Source organism: Globicephala melas, chromosome 12 (assembly GCF_963455315.2).
Source record: "Globicephala melas chromosome 12, mGloMel1.2, whole genome shotgun sequence".
NCBI classification, from domain to species: domain Eukaryota; kingdom Metazoa; phylum Chordata; class Mammalia; order Artiodactyla; family Delphinidae; genus Globicephala; species Globicephala melas.
The window spans coordinates 16,412,790-16,434,534 of record NC_083325.1 but is presented as its reverse complement, the minus strand read 5'-3'; positions in this window follow the sequence as shown (position 1 = coordinate 16,434,534).

Here is a 21,745-nt window from a genome sequence, read left to right as displayed (position 1 = left end):
AACCACTGTGCCACCAGGGAAGCCCTGGGTTGTAATGTTTTCATTGTCATTTCTTTATAGGTATTTTTTGATTTCTTCAGTGATCTCTTGGCTATTAAGTAGTGTATTGTTTAACCTCCATGTGTTTGTATTTTTTATAGATTTTTTCTTATAATTGATATCTAGTCTCATAACATTTTGGTCAGAAACATACTTGATATGATTTCAATTTTCTTAAATTTACCAAGGCTTGATTTGTGACCCAAGATACAATCTATTCTGGAGAATGTTCCATGAGCCCTTGAAAAGAAAGTTTATTCTGTTGCTTTTGGATGGAATGTCCTATAAATATCAGTTAAGTCCCTCTTGTTTAATGTATCATTTCAAGCTTGTGTTTCCTTATTTATTTTCATTTTGGATGATCTGTCCATTGGTGAAAGTGGGATGTTAAAGTCCCCTACTACATTTGTACTACTGTCTATTTCCCCTTTTATGGCTCTTAGCACTTGCCTTATATATTGAGGTGCTCCTATGTTGGGTGCATAAATATTTACAATTGTTATATCTTCTTCTTTGATTGATCCCTTGATCATTCTGTAGTGTCTTTCTTTCTCTCTTGTAATAGTCTTTATTTTAAAGTGTATTTTGTCTTATATGAGAATTGTTACTCCAGCTTTCTTTGGTTTCCTTTTGCATGGAATATATTTTTTCATCCCCTCACTTTCAGTCTGTATGTGTCCCTAGGTTTGAAATGGGTTTCTTGTAGATACTATATATACGGGTCTTGTTTTTGTATCCATTCATCCAGTCTATGTCTTTTGGTTGGAGCATTTAATCCATTTACATTTAAGGTAATTATCAATATGTATGTTCCTATTACCATTTTCATAATTGTTTTGAGTTTGTTATTGTAGCTCTTTTCCTTCTCTTGTGTTTCCTGCCTAGAGAAGTTCTTTTAGCATTTGTTGTAAAGCTGATTTTGTGGTTCAGAATTCTCTTAGCTTTTGCTTGTCTGTAAGTATTTTAATATCTCTGTCGAATCTGAATGAGACACTTGCTTTGTTGAGTAATCTTGGTTGTAGATTTTTCCCTTTCATCACTTTAAAATGTCCTGCCACTCCCTTCTGGCTTGCAGATTTTCTGCTGAAAGATCATCTGTTAACCTTATGGGGATTCCCTTAGATGTGATTTGTTGTTTTTCCCTTGCTGCTTTTAATTTTTTTTGTGTATTTAATTTTTGATAGTTTGATTAATATCTGTCTTTGTGTGTTTTTCCTTGGATTTATCCTGTATCGGACTTTGCACTTCCTGCACTGATTAACTATTTCCTTTCCCATATTAGGGAAGTTTTCAACTATAATCTCTTCAAATATTTTCTCAGTCCCATTCTTTTCCTCTTTGTCTTCTGGGACCCCTATAATTCGAATGTTAGTGCATTTAATGTTTTCCCAGAGGTCTCTAAGAATGTTCTCAATTGTTTTCATTCTTTTTTCTTTATTCTGCTCTGCAGTAGTTATTCCCACTATTTTATCTTCCAGGTCACTTATCTATTCTTCTGCCTCAGATATTCTCCTATTGATTCACTCTAGAGAATTTTTAATTTTATTTATTGTGTTGTTCATCATTGTTTGTTTACTCTTTAGTTCTTCTAGGTCTTTGTTAAACATTTCTTGTATTTTCTCCATTCTATTTCCAAGATTCTGGATTATCTTTACTATAATTAAGCTTTATTCTTTTTCAGGTAAACTGCCTATTTTCTGTTCATTTGTTTTTTCTGGTGGGTTTTTACCTTGCTCCTTCATCTGCTGTGTGTTTCTTTGTCTTCTCATTTTGCTTAACTTACTGTTTCAGGGGTCTCCTTTTTGCAGACTGCAGGTTTGCAGTTCCTGTTGGCTTTGGTGTCTGCACTCAGTGGCTAAAGTTGAGTCAGTGGGTTGTGTAGGCTTCCTGGTGGAGGGGACTTGTGCCTGTGTTCTGGTGGATGAGACTGGATCTTGTCTTTCTAGTGGGTAGGACCATGTCTGGTGGTGTGTTTTGGGGTGTCTCTGATCTTATTATGATTTTAGTCATCCTCTCTGCTAATGGGTGGGGTTTTGTTCCTGTCTTGCTATTTGTTTGACATAGGGTGTCCAGCTTTGTAAGTTGCTGGTCATTGGGTGGAGCTGAGTCTTAGCATTGAGATGGAGGTCTCTGGGAGAGCTTTCACCATTTGATATTATGTGGAGCCAGGAGGTCTCTGTTCGATCAGTGTCCTGAATTTGGCTCTTCCACCTAGAGGCACAGGTCTGACACCCAGCTGAAGGAGCAAGACCCTGTCAGCCACATGGTTCTTAAGAAAAGGGAGAAAAGAAAGAAAGAAAGAAAGAGTAAAATAAAGTAATAAAATAAAAGATAATTATTAAAAATAAAGAAATTAAAAAGTAATAAAATAGAAAAAAAAAGCAAGCATGAAAGAAGAGAGCAATCAAACCAAAATGCAAATCCATTATGATAACAAGCACTAAAAACTATACTACAAAAAAAAAAAAAAAGAAAAGAAACCAGTCAGAACCCTAGGACAAATGGTAACAGCAAATCTATACAGACAAAATCACACAAAGAAGCATACACATACACAGTCACAAAAAGAGAAAAAGGAAAAGAATATATATATAACGTTGCTCCCAATGTCCACTGCCTCAATTTTGGGATGATTCATTGTCTATTCAGGTAATCCTCAGATGCAGGGTGCATCAAGTTGGTTGTGGAGATTTAATCTGCTGCTCCTAAGGCTGCTGGGAGAGATTTCCCTTTCTCTTCTTTGTTGGCACAGCTCCTGGGTTGAGCTTTGGATTTGCCCTGCCTCTGTAAGTAGGTCACCTGAGGGCATCTGTTCTTCACTCAAACTGGATGGGTTAAAGTAGCAGCTGATTAATGGGCTCTGGCTCACTCAGGCCAGGGGGAGGAAGGGGTACAAAATGTGGGGCGGGCCTGTGGTGGCAGAGGCTGGCGTGATGTTGCAACATCCTGAGGTGCACCATATGTTCTCCCAGAGTAGTTGTCCTTGAATCACAGGAGCCTGGCCATGACAGGCTGCAGAGTCTCCTGGGAGGGGAGGTGTGGATAGTGACCTATGCTTGCACACGGGCTTCTTGGTGGCTGCAGCAGCAGCCTTAGCATTTCATGTGCATCACTGGTATCCACGCTGATAGCCGCGGCTCGCGTCCATCTCTGGAACTCGTTTAGGTGATGCTCTGAATCCCTTCTCCTGGTGTACACCAAAACGATTGTCTCTTCCCTCTTAGGCAGGTTCAGACTTTTTTTCCAGGGACTCCCTCCCAGCTAGCTATGGCACACTAGCCCTCTTCAGGCTGTGTTCACGCAGCCAACCCCAGTTCTTTCCCTGGGATCTGACCTCTAAAGAAGCCTGGCCCTCAGCTTCCATCCCCCACCCATCCTGGCTGGTGCGTGAGCAGACAATCTTCTTGGGCTGGTGAGTGCTGGTTGGCACTGATCCTCTTTACAGGAATCTCTCCACTTTGCCTTCTGCACCCCTATTTCTGTGCTGTCCTCCATGGCTCCAAAGCTTCCCCTCCACCACAAATCTCTACCAGTGAAGGGACTTCCTAGTGTCTGGGAACTTTTCCTCATTCACAGCTCCTTCCCAGTGGTGCATGTCCCATCCCTATTCTTTTGTCTCTGTCTTTTCTTTTACTCTACCCATGTATGTGGGGTGTTTCTTGCTTTTTGGGAAGTCTGATGTCTTCTGCCAGTGTTCAGTAGGTGTTCTGTTGGAGTTGTTCCACATGTAGATGTATTTCTGATGTATTTGTGGGGAGGAAGGTGATCTCCACATCTTACTCTTCTTCCATCTTGAATATCTCCCCATATTTGTTTATTTTTGTTTTTATTTCCATTTCTCTAGAAGGTGGGTCAAAAAACATCTTGCTATGATTTATGCCATAGAGTGTTCTGCCTAGTTTTACTCTAAGAGTTTTATAGTGTCTGGCCTTTCCTTCAGGTCTTTAATCCATTTTGAGTTTATTTTTGTGTATGGTATTAAGGAGTGTTCTAATTTCATTCTTTTACATGTAGTTGTCCAGTTTTCCCAGCACCACTTATTGAAGAGGCTGTCTTTTCTCCATTGTATACTCTTGCCTCCTTTATCAAAGATAAGGTGACCATATGTGTGTGGGTTTATCTCTGGGCTTTCTGTCCTGTTCCATTGATCTATATTACTGCTTTTGTGCCAGTACCATTCTGTCTTGATTACTGTAGCTTTGTCTTATAGTCTGAAGTCCAAGAGCCTGATTCCTCCAGCTCCGTTTTTCTTTCTCAATATTGCTTTAGCTATCAGGGTCCTTTGATTTTATCAGATATGAAAATCCCATGTTTCTTTAAGACAGTTACCTCCAACTGCAAATGATACAGTTCAGGTATATGTACATTAAAGAAAGTATGCTCTAAAATGGCAATTGATGTAAATCCTATGCCCAGTATTGGTGGATCCGTTGGGAAATACACAAAGATGTTCACAATTCTTGTTTTATTTAAAAGGTTTTGGCAGATGTCCTAGACTGAGAAATTGAAACCCAAAATTCCATTTGTGGCACCAGGTGGGTTTTATTAGTTAAATGTTTTACCCTTTGTACTGAAGAATTCACATCTCCTTCTAAAGATTTATGGTTATTAATGGATTAGGTTCACTCAACACTGATGACATACAGGTATGTATCCAGATTATTTCAAATGGACATCTGGAACTTTTGGCTTGATATTAACATTAGTCACAAAGCTGGTCTTAGGCTGAAGCTTATTACGTGGCAATGTGGACATTCATAGCTGTGTCATTTATGATGCAATGTGAGAAAAGGAATACAAGCAATTGTTGAATAAGATTAATAGAGACTTGTAAAATCGTTAAACAAAGAAGCAGATCAGAAAAATTCATTCAACAATATTTATTAAACTGCTAATCTGTGTTGGAAACAGTGCTGGGGTTAGTATAATGTGTTCGCTCACATCATAGTTGGTTTATCATATAATTTCTAACTGAGTGGAAAACTTGCATCCCTTATTATGGCAGGTAGATTCAGGTGAAAAAATATGTAACTCTTCCAGGTTTTCTGATGATCTTCGTGGGCCCAGGACTGTTATCTTGCTCTGTCCCTTAAATCAGCACCCCCAAACCCTACCCAACCAACAGATAAATTGCTTCTTGCTTTCCCTGCAGTGTCAGTGTACCCTGGAACAAATGTCTGTTATCTGCTAAGCACCTCTAAGCTCCTGACAATTTCCCTGGTACAGCAGTAACATCTATCATGCAGAAACCACTCTTCATCATTTCATAAAGACCTCGCATGAAGAGAGCTCTCATAAGCTGCATGCTGTCTCTAAGCAAGACCACAATAGAAGTTGTTCTATGCACAAACAAACCAGGAAAAGCTGGTCCAAACAAAGAAGCTTACCAAGTAAAGCTCTTGCCAGATTATCTGGACTCATTATACATTATAACATACTTTTTTCTTTTTTTCTTTTTCTTTAATGTCAGACTCATCTTAGATTTCTCCATAGGTATCAGCCCCTTAATACAAAAAAAACTCTGAACTCATAGATTTTAATCTGCTTAATAGTTGCCCCCCTTTTCATTTCCTTAGCAACCACTTTCCTTTATAAGTCTCTAGTATTTTGGGCAAAATATATGTCTGGGTATTTTAAGTCAAATTTCACATAGTACTTTCCTAAGGCCAAAGTCAAAATGTACTTGCATGGAACCTAGTAGGTACTCCATAAATAACCACTGAGTAATAATATTATTTTGACCTTTAAATTTCAGTGTTTCCTCACCCACATTTTTTCCTGTTTTCCTAGTCATTGACCCTGCCACCAAGAATTAGCTTCATCTTTTCTTGTTTCTATGTGTCATATTTTACTGTAGAACAGTTAAATTTACTTTGTGTCACAAGAATGAAATCAGAAGAAATCATATTTTCTACCCAAGTGATGTTGAATACAAAGCCATTTCCAAATCATACTCTGCAAAGAATAATGAAGAGAACATATAAGGTAAAACTTTTAAATGTTCAGTTAACTACTAATAATTAAGGAATAGGTTTTGAAATGTATTCTATTGCTTAGTGTCTCAAACCTTCATTTCTATTCTTCAAGCTTGAGAGCAGAAAATCTCTTCCTCTTTGCTTACTCTGTAGCACCTGCCCAGGGGCTTTGACACCATGAGTGACCAAGGAAAACTTATTGACTCAATTATCAATAGATATGAAATGTTTGCCTCTGCTTCAGGCTTAGGCAATTCTCATACCTACATTCTTGGAGAAGAGAACATGAGCTGATGTTAATAAATCTATAAATAATTTAAAAGGCATATTGGCATTGCTCTAGGAAATATTCACCTTTACCAGTTCCACGTGTCCACACTCATATTTACAGCTTCTCTGCTTGTCTGTACATCATCTTTAACATCTACGTTTGGGGCCAGTGTGTAAATAGAATTGTTTCAGTCAGTGATTTCTCCCATCCAGGAACATGATTTTAAAAGCACATCCCTCCCCCTTCTCTTCTGCATTCTGCAAATTCTGTGCTCTTCCAGAGGCCCTCTCCCCAAGAGGTAGGCCACACTCCTCCCAATTCCTCTGTCTTATGAAGTACTTGAGGGACTCTACTATAACCATGGAAGGAGACCTCTTCCTTGAACAGGGAAGTTCAATGAGATGCTTCTTGAAACTAACAAGGGTAATCTCATTACCAAACATGAGAAAGAGTAGTTAGACTCTACACATAAAAATGGCAGGAAAGACCCTGAGAACTGAGTCATCACCAAAGACAGAGAAAAAGCGAGAGAGATATTGCGAGAGAAGGAGAAAGGAAGAAAGAGAGAGAGAATATTAGAGAATGAAGTGGACAAGACCTATCAGTGCTCACAATGAAACAGAAATGTCCAAGTGGCCACAATCGCACAACATGGGGACCTGGGACCAAAGAAAGAAGACAGGAGGAAAGCAATGTGTTAATGAGTTTTAGTAACATGAGCCCTGCTACCCAGAACACAACTTTTCCCTGGCAGTCGCAAAGTGATGTATAAAGTTCTTAATGTTCAACACAAGTATATACAATTCCATAACAGGAAAGAATCCTCAGCATAAAAATTGTTAAAGGTCATGAGCAAGCAATCCCTCTTCTAAGTGAGGGAGAGAGGTGAGACCACCAACAGACACATGAAAATATATTTAAAAGGTATTACAAATCAAAGAAAGAAAATTAAAATGATATGCCATTTTTCATTCATGGCATCATTTTGAAAAGAAAGAACATATTACTATATTTTTTATTCCACTTTTATATCCAAATGTTGGTTGTGTTTAAAAATCAATAGCTACTCTCAATGAAAGAAAAGTCCTTAACATTAGGATTTTTAAATGGGTTTGCACGAACGTGTCTGAAAGTAATTCTAGCTGGCCCAATCCTTTGGTTTTTTTGGAGGAATGTATATTTAAGTGAATTGTAGAATTTGCTCATGCTATTCCCCAGCTCTCTGCCTTCTATCTTGGTCCTGGGGCAAATCCCACCTTCTTCGTCCTTCATTTTGTTCTGTCTTTGGTGATATAGGAGATTGAAATGCTGGATCACATTTTTAGTCTTCTTAGTCTAACTCTGCCTCTACCACCCCCTTCCTAACTCTTCCTCAAGCAGGAGAATATCTAATCTGATGCACTACAACCCAGGAACTCATGGTATGGTCAAAGTAACTGTTCCTTAAAGGCACATTCTCTTTGATTTTTTTTCTTTTTAAGTAAATGTTCTAATAATGATAGATAAGTCTTACATTGTACTTACTCTGTGTGAGGCATTATTCTAAATGGTGCACATGTAATAACTCTGTTAATCAGCACAAAAACTTTGTAGGGTGATATTATTCTCATCCCATTATAAAGGCTGAGAATATGAGTCATAGGGAGGATAAATAACTTGGTCAGTGTTAGCCAGCTCCTAACACCTCCTGGACCAGGCATGCTTGCTCAGAGCCCCATGTTCTTAAACTCTGGGTCTTGTGTTTCTCTTAACTAACCAGGGGTCAGAAGAAGGAGGGCTAATGAATTTACATATTTGGAACATTATTATTTGGTTTTATTTGAAATCTCATCTTGGGATTAGGTTGAAAGTTGTTTACCACCTTTAATTTAGGTGGTAAATAGAATTGAGAGTGCAATTTCAGCCTGTGAATAGTTTGGCCTGAAAGTTAACTTAATGTTTGTTCAGGTCAGTTTCTAAGACAATGATTTCAGTTACTTTAGGTGGATTAAGAGAGAGGAAGGGAAGATTTGGTGGGATCAGTCTCATAGAGGTGGATCAGGACAACCATACTTTTGCTTGATTTTATGCTAGGGTCTCTGATGGAACTAAGAGAAAACAAAAACAGAGCACGGTCAGATAAGAAAAACCTGCAGCTCTCTTCCCATTCTAGTACTGAATCTCCTAATGCCCCTTCTCAAAACTTACCTCAACAGAGAAAATAACTTGATGATTCAATCCCAGGACATTCCTTTTATAAAGAGTCCAGGCTACATTCTTGAATTCATGTTTTGCCAAACAGCCTTGCATTAGAGATCATTAAATATTTCTCAGTGTATTTCAAATACATATATTCTCATTCCCTTTGTTCCTATTTTTTTTTTCCTTTATGCACTTAGATTTCTCTGAACTTGATAAGAGGGAGTGGGGTAATTGATAGGGTGATTCTAAAGACCCTGGCTGTAATTCCATCAAAATACCACCACAGTTCCATCTTGTTCATATCAAAGTATTTCACAAAATTATGTAACTTACCATGAAATCCATTTCTGACCATGTTCCCAACTAGCTGGATATTTCTAGGGTAGGTTCCATAGGGTAGTCCCTGCCTTTCCCTTTTTCTTGACCCTTGGGCCTAGTGAGTTAGCATAGAGTGAACAAGCAAGTTGAGGAAACAGGAAAGGCAAGCGCTTTTGGAAGACAGGCTATACTCAGATGAGAACATGGAAAGGGAGAGAGGCGCAAACTGAAGAAGGTTGAAGACAAAAGCATCTCTTCATCATTTTCCTAAGGGTTGCTCCAGGAAAAGTCCTATAACGCTCGACCACTCCAAGCAAATCCAATATTTTAAAATATGTAAAACATCTTAACAGGCTTATGACATTATGGCTGAGACACAGAACTGCATCTGGCCAGGCTGCAGGCCAAATCATCTGAGTGAGGATGCCTTTGTAGTTTTACATATTTTTCAGACAAGATATTCAATTAGTGCTCATTAGGATGGAAGAGATGTCTTGGCAGCGTATCCATCCTCATTTGCTACCTCCAAGCAGTCACAGAGACTTCTGGAAATCTTCCCTGCACAAAGTCATGCAAGACATGTTTGTTACTAAGCCATTACAGCCATGCTGGATAAATATAAGGGAAAAATTATTCTGGTCCCAAAAAGCACAAGTTACAGATGGTCCTGTCACATGGCTGTGGCCCACATATCTTTCAGGTTAGAGGAAGACAGAAAGAATAGTGGATAACCAAACAGAGGTAATTCCCTCCCCTAGCATTTAACTTCCTGTTAGTACAGGGTTTTAGAATGAAACAATCATAAAGATAGCTAATGTATACTTGAGATCTACAGAGTGCTAGGCAATGTGCTCTATGCTATCTAACGTATCTCTCTATGTGACAGATGTTGAAGCTGGTCTCATACTTTCTTGAACACTCACTGGGGGAAGAATGAAAAAGGAAACAAAACTGGACTTGTTATGGGGAAAACTGAATTTGCCATGAGATGCTCCTCAAGGGATATTTAAAATGGAGAATTTCAAGAAAATTAAAATGAATTTCAGAAAATAAACTAAGGTCCTGCTGTGTAAGATTTTTTTTTTTTTTTTTTTTTGAGCAAGTGGTCCACAGAATATCCCTATAAGCTTTCTCCAAAGCAAATAGATATATCCATTGCCATCATTCCTGGGGAGGTCAGTCCAGTGGTAGGAAATAAAGATGGAAGGCAAGGATTAAAATGTGCAGGTGTTCCACCAAGTTCCCTTGGGTATCTTTGACCATTTTTGTGACTTCTTTGCCTCTACTTGCTTCTGCTTCAAACTACCCCCATTTGTGAGTCTCTGTATATGGTTGCCCCCAGTGACTAGAACTGGAAGTGCCTGCAAGGTATGTGCCCCTGTAGTAGCCATCAGCCAATGACTAATTAATGTCAGAGTATGAATGCCCAGATCCTTGCCTCAAATTGATACAAATTCTAAGGTGTAATTTACAATTCAGGGCTCCCCTTGGTCAAGGCTGATGCTGGAATTTTGCCTGTAATTGCATCCTTGCTTAACTTCCTCCCTTCCTTTTCCTTCACTGTCTTACAAATTTCTCCTGGAAGCAATTCTGTTAACAAATCACTGGCACATGAATCCTCATCTCAAGGTCTTATTTTAGAGAACAGGGATGGCAACAAGTGGTATGAGGGATAAATCTCTCCCAGTTTTCTTTGAAATTATAGACTTAATTTTTCTGAGATTCTGAAATATGGAATAGTATATAGTGCTTCCAGAATGTGTGTGGAGATCAACAGTGAAGGGAAGGTGAGGTAGGCAAAGGTAAAAGCTGCCCTTGAACCCATAGAGAGGACTGAAGGGAAGGGAGAAAATTAACCCAGGGAAGACCACATAAATCTTTCTTGGCCTATACAGGAGTTTAAGGTACTCTATTTCATTTACTTTCCATTTTATCAGATGTCTCAACAAAACCTTGTCCAAATTTATTCTAAGTATGTTAAAAACCTCATAGTGGTATCAATGCCCTTTAGACAAAGACCATCAGAAATATACCCCTAGTTAAACAAGTTGGGTTTATTACTCATTGCAGAAGGGGATGGGGGTTGGAAGGAGGTACACACCATGAGAAACCATGGGTTATCTCAGTAAGAGGGTATTAGAAAGAACTTATTTTAAGATTTGGGGTTTGGTTGGATGATTTGGGGTAGGGTCTAAGGAAGCTGGTGTTCACTGTAGTTTGGAAGCTGTCAGAAAGGGGGGTTATTCTATGACTGGATAGCTCAATAAATCTTATCTACCACAAAGACAAAACTGTAGTTGGTAAAGAAGTAGCAGTCACATATTTTGGCCAAGAGAGGGGTTGTTGGATGTTATGTGGGTGGCACAGTGACTTTTTTTTTTGTGCTTAGACAAAATTATGAAGTGGCTTTGTTTTGATGCATTTTATCATGGTCTCTGAGTAACCTTGTCAGGGGTGTTCTCTGAGATTGTTTATGTTTAACAGGGGAATAATTTGGCTTTGCTGTGAGTTCCAGGACAACCCTCAAATGTCAGGGGCTGCTCATTTTTGTCATTGTTGATTTTTTGGTTTTTAAACACAGGGACTACTTATTACTCTTAGAATTTTGGGGGAGGGAGAAATTTCTTCCTTACCTTTCTTGAATTATTTTGGCTAGACTAAAAATTAAATTGACACAAGACACATTAAGCGGGGGGGTGGGGGGGAACAAATTTAATTTGTGCACATGGAGGTCTCATAGAAATAGGACCTAAGAAGTGGCCAAAGCAGACAGCTTTTATACTTTTTAGACAAAAACAAAAAAAAAAACAAACAAACAAATATAGCATTTGTGAGGAATTGACAGACAAAGAAATTTTGGGTGCTCAATTAGTGAATAATCCAAACAGTGTTTGGGCTTGGGGTAGTAAATTAGTAAAGAAGTAATAGGGTTTGTTTATACATGCTTCTTGGCCCTAAATTCCCTGTCTCTGGCAATAAGGATGTCCTTCTACCTCTGAATGCAGGGAGAGCACTTTTCACATAGAAGATTTAATTCCTGCTTTCAAGAAGACAGAGAGGATCAAAGTGCCCCTCTTGCTTTGGCCATTTCTTAAGTAAATTTAATTCAAGATAGTGGATATGCTACTGTGGCATATTTTGGGGTGGCCTCCTCTGAGCCCCAAATGGAATGCATGTAATATTACTCTTAAAATTGGGGTATCTTTTCTTCCAAGATTTATAGTTACAGATAAATTTAAGTGGAGGAATCATACGTTCATAACATTCTGTCATGTTTTGTTTGTTTGCTTTTCAGTTTTTAACCCTTGATGCTATCTGACATGATTGCTATTGTGCCATTAAATAGTCTTTGAGAACATGAGTTTAATAACTACATATTATTTCATCTGGGAACTAACCATATCAGTTATCTATTATTGCATAACAAGTTACCCCAGAACTTAAAACATGTATTTATTATGTCACAGAGTTTCTGAATGTCGGGAATGCAGGAGGGTCCAGCTGGGAGGGTCTAGCTCAGGGCATCTCATGAAGTTGCAATCGACCTGTGACCAGGGCTGCTGTCTCAGAAGACTTGACTTTGGAGGATTGCCTTAGAAGCTCACTTTCCTGGCTATCGACTGGAGGTTTCAGTTTCTTATCATATGGATTTTGCTGTAGAGTTATTCCCAACACTCAACATGGATTCTCCCAGAGTGGGTGAAGAAAGACAGAGAGAGAGAGATTATACTGCATTTTATGACATAGTCTTCCAGGTATACACCATCACTTTGTCATCTACAAATTGGCACTTGCCATCTACCTCTATAAGGATTAAACACCCGCTGAAAGGAGTTCAGGGTAGAGATCAGGAATGAGGCTCATGGTGACGTCTGCTTCTCGTGACTAGCAGTAACCTTCTGCAAAAAAATATGTGCTTGATTGCATGTACTCCCCCTTCACAAAATCACATATATACTGACCTTCCCCCCTACCTCTTTGGAGCAGTTTCTCAGAGCTATCTGAAATGCTGTCTCCCAGTCTTATAGTCCTCATTTTGCCCCAAATAAAACTTAACTCACAACTCTCACGTTGTGCATTTTTTTCGGTCGACCACTTCCACCATATGTTATTCATTAGAAGCAAGTCACAATGGTCAACCCACACTCAAGAGGAGGACATTACACAATGTATGGATGCCAGGAAACCGGGATCATTTAGGCCATCTTGGAATACGGCTACTACATTTATCTTACTGCATATAATTTGTAACTATTTATAGCTTTTTCATTACTGGATATTTAGGTTTATTTCCATTTTTGGAATATAAAAGTGGTTATTATTTTTTCATTTAAAAGTATATATCCAGGACCTTCCATGTGCTAAATACTGAAATCAGAATTTGTTATGTGATGCTGACTGAAATGAAACATTCTGTGATTAAAATCTGAGGACAAAAAATCTTTCCTGCCAGGATCTATGATTATTTCATTAAGATGGAGTCCTATAAGTAAAAATATTAAAGTAAAATATATAAGTATGTAGGTCTTTTGATATATAATGCTAATTGCTTTTCAGAAAATGTGTATACACCAATGATCCCAGAAGCAGCAGCATCTTAGTATAAAATCAGTAGTATTCAATATGGATGTTTAATATATGATGTTTCTAAGGTAATAAGTAAAAAAGTCATATGTTTTCTTTTCTTTAATCTACATGTACAATATTTAATTCATGTTTTTTTAATAGCAAGTTTTCTTATCGATATTTTAGATCACTTCATAAGAATATCAACTTTCTATCAGCTATGTTTGCTACAAATATTAGTCTGTTTAGAGTAAATCTTTCAGTTTATAGTAAAACTTTAAATTTTGCAATTTTTTTTTTCTTTTTTAGCGGTACGCGGGCCTCTCACTGTTGTGGCCTCCCCCGTTACGGAGCACAGGCTCCGGACGCGCAGGTTCAGCGGCCATGGCTCACAGGCCCAGCCGCTCCGCGGCATGTGGGATCTTCCCAGACCAGGGCACGAACCCGTGTCCCCTGCATCGGCAGGCGGACTCTCAACCACTGCGCCACCAGGGAAGCCCAAATTTTCCAATATTTGCCGTGCAGACATTTTATATTTTTTTTACTGACAAATCTATCAGTCTTTCATTTATTAATTGCTTATTGAATCCTCCATTTTTGGTTAAATTAAATAGCCATATACAATTATTTTATATCATACATAGCAAGTAAAATATTAATTAAAAAATCTTAACACTTTAATATTCCTAACTTTTTTTTTTTTTTTTGGTAAATTATGTGCAATGAGGATCCAATGCTTTTATTCCAAAATAAGTTGTTGACCATTCTTTCATTTCCCATTAGCTTGTGAGGTTTCTGAAACCCTATTAAGTTCTTATATACACTGTATATCCCCATTAGTCCTCCCCAAATCTCCATCTCCATCCCACCCAAATATGCTAACATATCTCTTTAACTTAAAATGTTCTTAGTTAATCCATAGGCCATTCCCCATCCTTTTTTTTTCCCCCCCAATATTTTTCCTTCATACAGATTTTCTACATTTACTGGTTAAGGTCTTTCTTCCTGGGCACTTTATGATTTTTTTTTGTTTGTTTATTTGTTTGTTAATGAATTGTTTTCTTTTATAATGTAACTTCTAAGGGAGAGCTATTGTTTCACTATATATGTAACAATTTTACTGATAACCCTTTGGTAAGTTTAGTGGTTTTCAGTTGACTTTCTTGGGGTTCCTAGGTATATAATATTATCTGTGAGTGTTCTTACCACAATAAAATAAAAACAAAAAATGATAATTTTATCTTCAACTTTCTAAAGATTACATCTCTTATTTTTTGTCACATAGTATTATGTTGATCAGAAAGTCTAGGATAAGCTTAAATGTATTAAAATTAGTAGGGAACTGATTTATTTGTAAATTAATAATTTCAATTACTATTAAAATTATTTCACTACAGTTTCACTATTCAAAGTGAGTTTTTAAAAGCTTGATGGGAAAAATAAAACAAAGTAAATCCTGAAGGAAGGCAGAAATATTTTAGCATTCTTCACATCCCCTGCTCCAGTCACTGTTAGGCATTTGATTGTTTTCCAAAAAGAGGACACATTTGATAACAGACACTCTGCATGTAGACTCTACTTTTGTTCTGTTAAACTGCTTTATTGGTTTTCATGCTTTAGTGTATCTAAGAATTACTTTTCTGGCCTGTATAGTCAAAACCATGTATAATAAACATTACTTGGAAAATTTAAGAGCTATTCAGAATTAATCATGACTGTGATGATTGCACTTTTTATACTGACTTAAGGACATAGCACAGCTCTTTTTAAATATAAATAAACACCTCAAAGCTTATACTCTTTCATAGCACTTCACACTGCTTTGCATTACTTACTGTTATTAAAAGATTATTTACTCTTTTACCAGGCTCTAAATTCTATTAGGTCAGGACTCATGCTTTTATACATCCATTGTCATAACTGTATTAGTGTTCTATTGTTGCTGTAATACATTAACACACACTCCTTTCTGGAGGCGCTAGGGGAGAATTGATTTCCTTGCCTTTTCCAGCTTCTAGAAACCTTACACATTCCTTAGATTTTGGCCTCCTTCCTACCTTCTTAAAGCCAGCAATGGTCGGTTGAGTCCTTCTCATTCTGACCTCTTCTTCTGCCTCATTTACTTACTTTTAAGAACCCTTGTGATTAGAAAAAATCCACTGAATTCAGGATAATTTCCCTATCTTAAAGTCAGTTGATTAACAACCTTAATCCCCTCTTCCCCCTTAATTTCCCTGTGTTATGTAAAGATTCCAAGGATTAGAACATGAACATGTGGGTGTGGGGTTATTATTCTGTTTATTACAACACACTTTTTGGCTAGCATAATCGGTATTCAATAAATATCAATTGTATAAACAAATAAATGAATGAACGAAAGCTACAAAATTGATATAGTCTTTAAATAATCAGGAAGTTTTCCAGTATTTCTAATTGTCTAACAACTTTTAACAACAATGGCTTTTGTTTTTGTTTTTGTTTTTTTTGCGGTACGCGGACCTCTCACTGTTGTGGCCTCTCCCGTTGCGGAGCACAGGCTCTGGACGCGCAGGCTCAGCGGCCATGGCTCACGGGCCCAGCTGCTCCGCGGCATGTGGGATCTTCCCGGACCGGGGCACGAACCCGTGTCCCCTGCATCAGCAGGCAGACTCTCAACCACGGCGCCACCAGGAAATCCCAGCAATGGCTTTTGAAGTTTTCTTTTTAATACGTTTTGAGTATCTCACTATATTATTGTACACTTTTTTGTTATGGAGTCTAATAATGAACTAATAGATTGACTACTAAGCCATGCACATTCTTACTTAGTTATGGTACCAGTAAGTCTGGTTGTTCATTTCTTCAAGATATTTGTACATTGATGAGACTCATGCTATGTTGAATTTTAGTGTCAGAGTTTATTCACTTAATGTAGAAATGAAACTAATAGCTTATGTAAGAAATGGTTATTATCTGTTTCATACTGGGGTAAATTGCAAATATTTACTGTTCACTGTCCTGGGATGTTCAATTTAAATAAAATCTCATAATCAATCCTCATAACTATTATATTTAGTAGGAATTTTTTCTGTTCATTTTATAAATAAATTAAATTAATTTTAGAGATGATATTTGCCTATTATTTTACCTTTGACAATGGTAGATGCAAACCACCAACTCTGGTCATTTTAGGATCATGATCCATACTATTAACCACAATGTTCCATCAATTGGTGCATTTTCCACAATGTTCTTTGTTCTGGAATAAGCTATATAGCATTGCTTCTTAGAAAATTTGAAAGACATACCTTTAAAGCCTGGATTTATAGGTCTTTCTGAGACAAAATTCTATTATAACTTTTTCATTGACTTGTTTTTTCCTGGGTCAACCTGGTCTCTCTCCTCATAGCTTCCTGTTTATTGGTTCATTAAATCATTCAACAAATTTTATCAGTTATCTTTTACCAAGAAATCTGTTAGATGGCATATTGTAACTGTCTTTATGGAGCTATGTCCTATTACGTATGTGAAACAGAGAGTAAAATTAAAAGAACAACTATTTACATAATTAAAAATCATAATTAGTATTGTGGAGAAAATGAATAAATTGTGAAAAGCAACAATAAAAGGGCTACCTTAATTTATGCAGTGGTCAGGAAATTTCCTCCCACTCTCTACCCCTTGAGAAGATGATTTTTAAGTTGAGATTAAAAGAATAAGGAAACAACCCAATGGAAAGGAGTTGGCCATGCTTTCTATCCTCTTGAGACTGTCAATGGTTGTCTGAAATTTTATTTTTGTTGAGGAAGTAAATTAAGTTTATAATCTTGCTCTCCCTCTTAGTCATCTATGATAAAAAAAAACCCATTCCCTTCTTTTGTAATATGTTTTCCATAGCTTCCATGTTGGATTTCTATTTGTTCATTCTCAAGTGAGCAAAAGATTATCTAGATTCCATTTTTACCAAGAGATGTGAAGTATACATTTTTCTAAGTCTTACTCTCCGCCAGTTCATGGTAAGGTCATTATACACCCTCACTTGTAATGTGAATATAGTCTGTGAAAATATAACCAATTTAGTTAATACTTTACCAGTTTAGATATTAGAAGACCTTTTTACAGAATTCTTCACTATATCCACAATTTCAAATATACAACATATCACAATTTTTTCTTTAATATCAGACTTTAAGAAGGTGTTTCACAGAACTATATTGTCCTTTTTGTAGAGAGAGAAGTAAAGAGTAATGCTACTTAACTTTACTCTTATCAGAGTTTATATAATAAATCTAAGCCTTTCCTCTCTTGTCAGTTTTTCTTTTCTTTAATTCTTACTGAGTAACTAATAAAACCAGTCACAGTGAAGCACTTGGCTCTTAGTCTTAGATGGAAGCTATTGATACAGCCAGCTCAATCAATCTAGGATGTGTACTGGAGAGGTGAACATCATACACAGTTCCTGATAGATCAGGTTCATCTTAAGCTATCAATATTGGTTTAGTATTGAAGGACCATAAGTCAGTAAGAGGAGTAATGAAGTAACATAATAAATATGGTGTAACATATTTATCTCAGAAATCAATCACAAGTGTCATAATATAAATACTATATATAAAAACATCTAACTGTTTTTGGCCAAATGATGGGAGATTATACTGCTATAAGTAAATGAGATATCATGCTGGCTTTGAATGCCCATCCCAAAATTTTAGAAATGCAAATAGTCAAAGGAACTAGAAGTTCATTATGGTAACTCTGAAATCCAACATCAAGGAAATCATTTTAAAGGAAATTATAAGAAAGGTGCAAGCACCAGGAAAATAATTACATACCACTCATACCATCATAGCCTGGATCTTTATAACCGAATTGGAGAAATTTGAAGGGAAATCTAATTGATTTTATATGGAATGTTCACTTGTGGCTGTGACTGAATTATTTTTCAGAAGTAGAAGGTTCTAACTACTTAGTCATTTATGAAACCCTAAAAGGCACCCCACACCATAAATATACCAGCATCCCCTCAAATAAATTATGGCATAATACTGTAACATAATTGATTTTGCATAGTAACGGTGGAGGCCAAACAATAGTACAACATATGCATACAGCTTACTGGATCTCTAGACATCAGTTCTCTCCTTTGTAAAGGGGGAAATGAAGTCCATTTCACAAAATAGTTATAAGCAGTCAAAATGCAATGATGCAGGTAAAAGCTGAGCATAAATCTGGGCTCATTGGAGATGCTCAAGAAATGTTAAGCTAGTAATAAGTTCTCTGAAAAAAGAAACCCTTAAGAAAATAAAACACAAGCCACAGACTGGGAGAAAATATTTGCAAAACAAATATTAGACTAGAGGATAACTGAGGAATACAGTCAGAGAAACCATTATATAAACGATGAGGAAGGTTTAACCAAGTATGGCATCAGTGAGATGAATGTGAGATGACAGTTATAAATTCTTTAAGTACAAGGGCTCAATACTTCTTTGCTTCCCCCATAGTGACCAAGTGCTATGATATTGTTAGTACTTATTTGATATGGACTGATAAATTTTAGAAAACAAAACTATAAGTTCTAGAAAATAAAGCCACCTTACCCCAGGTCAATAACTATTGTGAACCACTATTTTTTTCTTAAATTAAAAAGAAAAGCTAGGTGATAATATTTAAGATACATTATGGTACTAAGTAGAGCAATTGTTTTACATAATGGAACACATACTAGACAGCTGAAAAGAAATGCATTTTTTAGCCAGGACACAATAAGTGTTTCACTATACAGTACTTGCCCTTTCAAAAACTGTCCAGAAAGCAGTGTTGAGTATGGGAGAGAAAAAGATCCCTGTGAGAATTCTTGAGTGTGTTGCTTACTAAAGTCTGAAGTGTTAGAAACAAGGAAATAAAGCAATTTTCCTGCCCCTGGTCTATATTACTACAGTGAGTTTTAGAAACAAATCATCTACAAACAAATGGTCTTTCATAAAGTCAAAGGACAGTTTATCAGGGAGATACGGCCAGAAAAAATACAGAGAAATTATCTTTAAGGCCTCTCTTTCTCTCTCTCTCTCCCTCTCTCACTGTGTTTCTAAAAGTCTGAGAAATAAGTTTGATAAGTTTGGAGATTCTTGAATCATGCTGTGCTTGACACAACTTGCTCCAAAAAATAAGCATTTTATAGCCACTTTTGCATTCTGAGACCCTGGAAACCCAAATAGCTTCTCCCCAGATCTGCCCCATGTGTACATTTTCACTACTTGTATCACTATTTTGAACTAAGAAAATATGTCCCAAAGTTTTAAGCTGCATAGGATATTCTTAAACCACAGAAGATCATGATGGGTAACCACATGGCTTCGAAGTCAAACAAGTGGACTCATTATTATTAGCAGAATAATCGTCCCTTAAAGAAGTCCAGACCCTAATCCCTGGAATCTGTGATAAATATGTTACTCTACATGGCAAAAGGGACATCAAAAACATAATTAAAGTCAAGGAGCTTGAAGTGGGGAAATTATTTTGGATTATCTGGGTGAGCCCAATTTAATCATGTGAGTTCCATACAAGGGAATATTATTCAGTCTTTAAAAAGAGAGAATTTATAATATGTGACAACATAGATGAACTTTGAGGATATTATTCAAAGTGATATATGTCAGTTACAGAAGGACAAATACTGTATGGTTCTACTTATCTAAAATCTAAAATAGTCAAACTCATAGAAGCAGAAAGGGGAATGGCAGTTGCCAGAACTGGGGGAGGGCAAAATAAGGAGTTGTTATTCAATGGATATACAGTTTCAGTTACTCAAGATGAATAAATTCTGGGATTTGCTGCACAGTCTCATTCATGCCTATAGTTAACAATACTGTATTTTATACTTAAAATTGTATTAAAAGAGTTTTCCCCATGTTAAGTGTTCTTACTATAATTTTAAAAAGTAGTAGAGGGGCTTCCCAGGTGGTGCAGCAGTTGAGAGTCCGCCTGCCGATGCAGGGGACACCGGTTCGTGCCCCGGTCCGGGAAGATCCCACATGCCGCGGAGCGGCTGGGCCCGTGAGCCATGGCCGCTGGGCCTGCGCATCCGGAGCCTGTGCTCCGCAACGGGAGAGGCCACAACAGTGCGAGGCCCGCGTACAGAAAAAAAAAAAAAAAAAAAAAAAGTAGTAGAGGAAGGCAGAAGGGTGGACAAGAGAGACGAGACGGCAGCATGAGAAGAATTTCACACTTTGGTGCTGGTTAGGTACTGGGAAGGCAGGGAGCAATGTGCAAGGACCACAGAGAGGCCTAAAGCAAGTAAGAGGGGTGCCTGGATGACAGCCAGACAGGAAATGAAGAATTCAGTACTACAAAAGCATGGACCTGCCTTCTCAAAGCACTTAGTACACACACAGGCATTTTGAATCTCCAAGAGGACAAGTGTTTTCTAAAAGTTTTAACTAGAAAACCTTATTTCAAAGAATAATTTGGTGCCCCTTGGAGCATGCTTTGGGAAAACAATGGGCTAAATTTTGAAGATACATATAAAAGGCAAACATTCTCTGGAAGGGACAATATATTAAGCCATTATTTACTATTAATGTTGTTGGTATAGGAATATAAAGATTTAATAAATTATAAATAATATAAGTAAATAAGTAATATTTATAGTCTATGTTGACAGAAAAGCTTTTCTGGAATTTCCTTGAGAGTTAAATGGCTGGTAGTAGTTATCAAAACATTACTCACTAAACTAAGTGAAAAAAAAATCTGCCTGACAAAAAACATCCTGCGTCAGAGGAGTCTAGAGATTGCTGTGTGATCAATTTAGAAGTGAATGTGGAAAGAAGATTTTATCTCCAAGATTACCTAAGACTCAAGGATTCAGATGATATACCACTGTACAAAATGTTCTCTTTCAAACTACATTGATGATATAACATAAGTTACACAGGTTTGGAAGCAGCTAAAGAAAGAGATTTATGGAGCTCCATTGACAAAAGTCAGTATTCTAGATCCACACACTAAGCATTCTTTTCAATCTTCAGACTTTTTCTCTTCCTGGTTCTTTCCCAGTAAATGCTTTAGATAATGGGCTATTATTAGCTTTGGGGGATCATGGACCATTTAATGTGTCAATGAAGACGACAAACCTTTTCACTAGCAATAAAATGCACATGGTCCTTGTGATGGTTAATTTTATGTATAAACTTGACTTGACTACAGATGTACCCAGACAATTGGTCAAATATTATTCTAGGTGTGTTTGTGAGGGTGCTTCTGAATGAGATTAGCATTTGAATGAGTAGACTGAGTAAAGCAGATTGTCCTCCCTAATGTGGGTGGGGCTCATTCAATCAATTGAAGACACAAATAAAACAAAATAGCTGAATAAGAGGGAGGGAACTCCTCTAGCTTTGATTATTTGAGCTTGGAC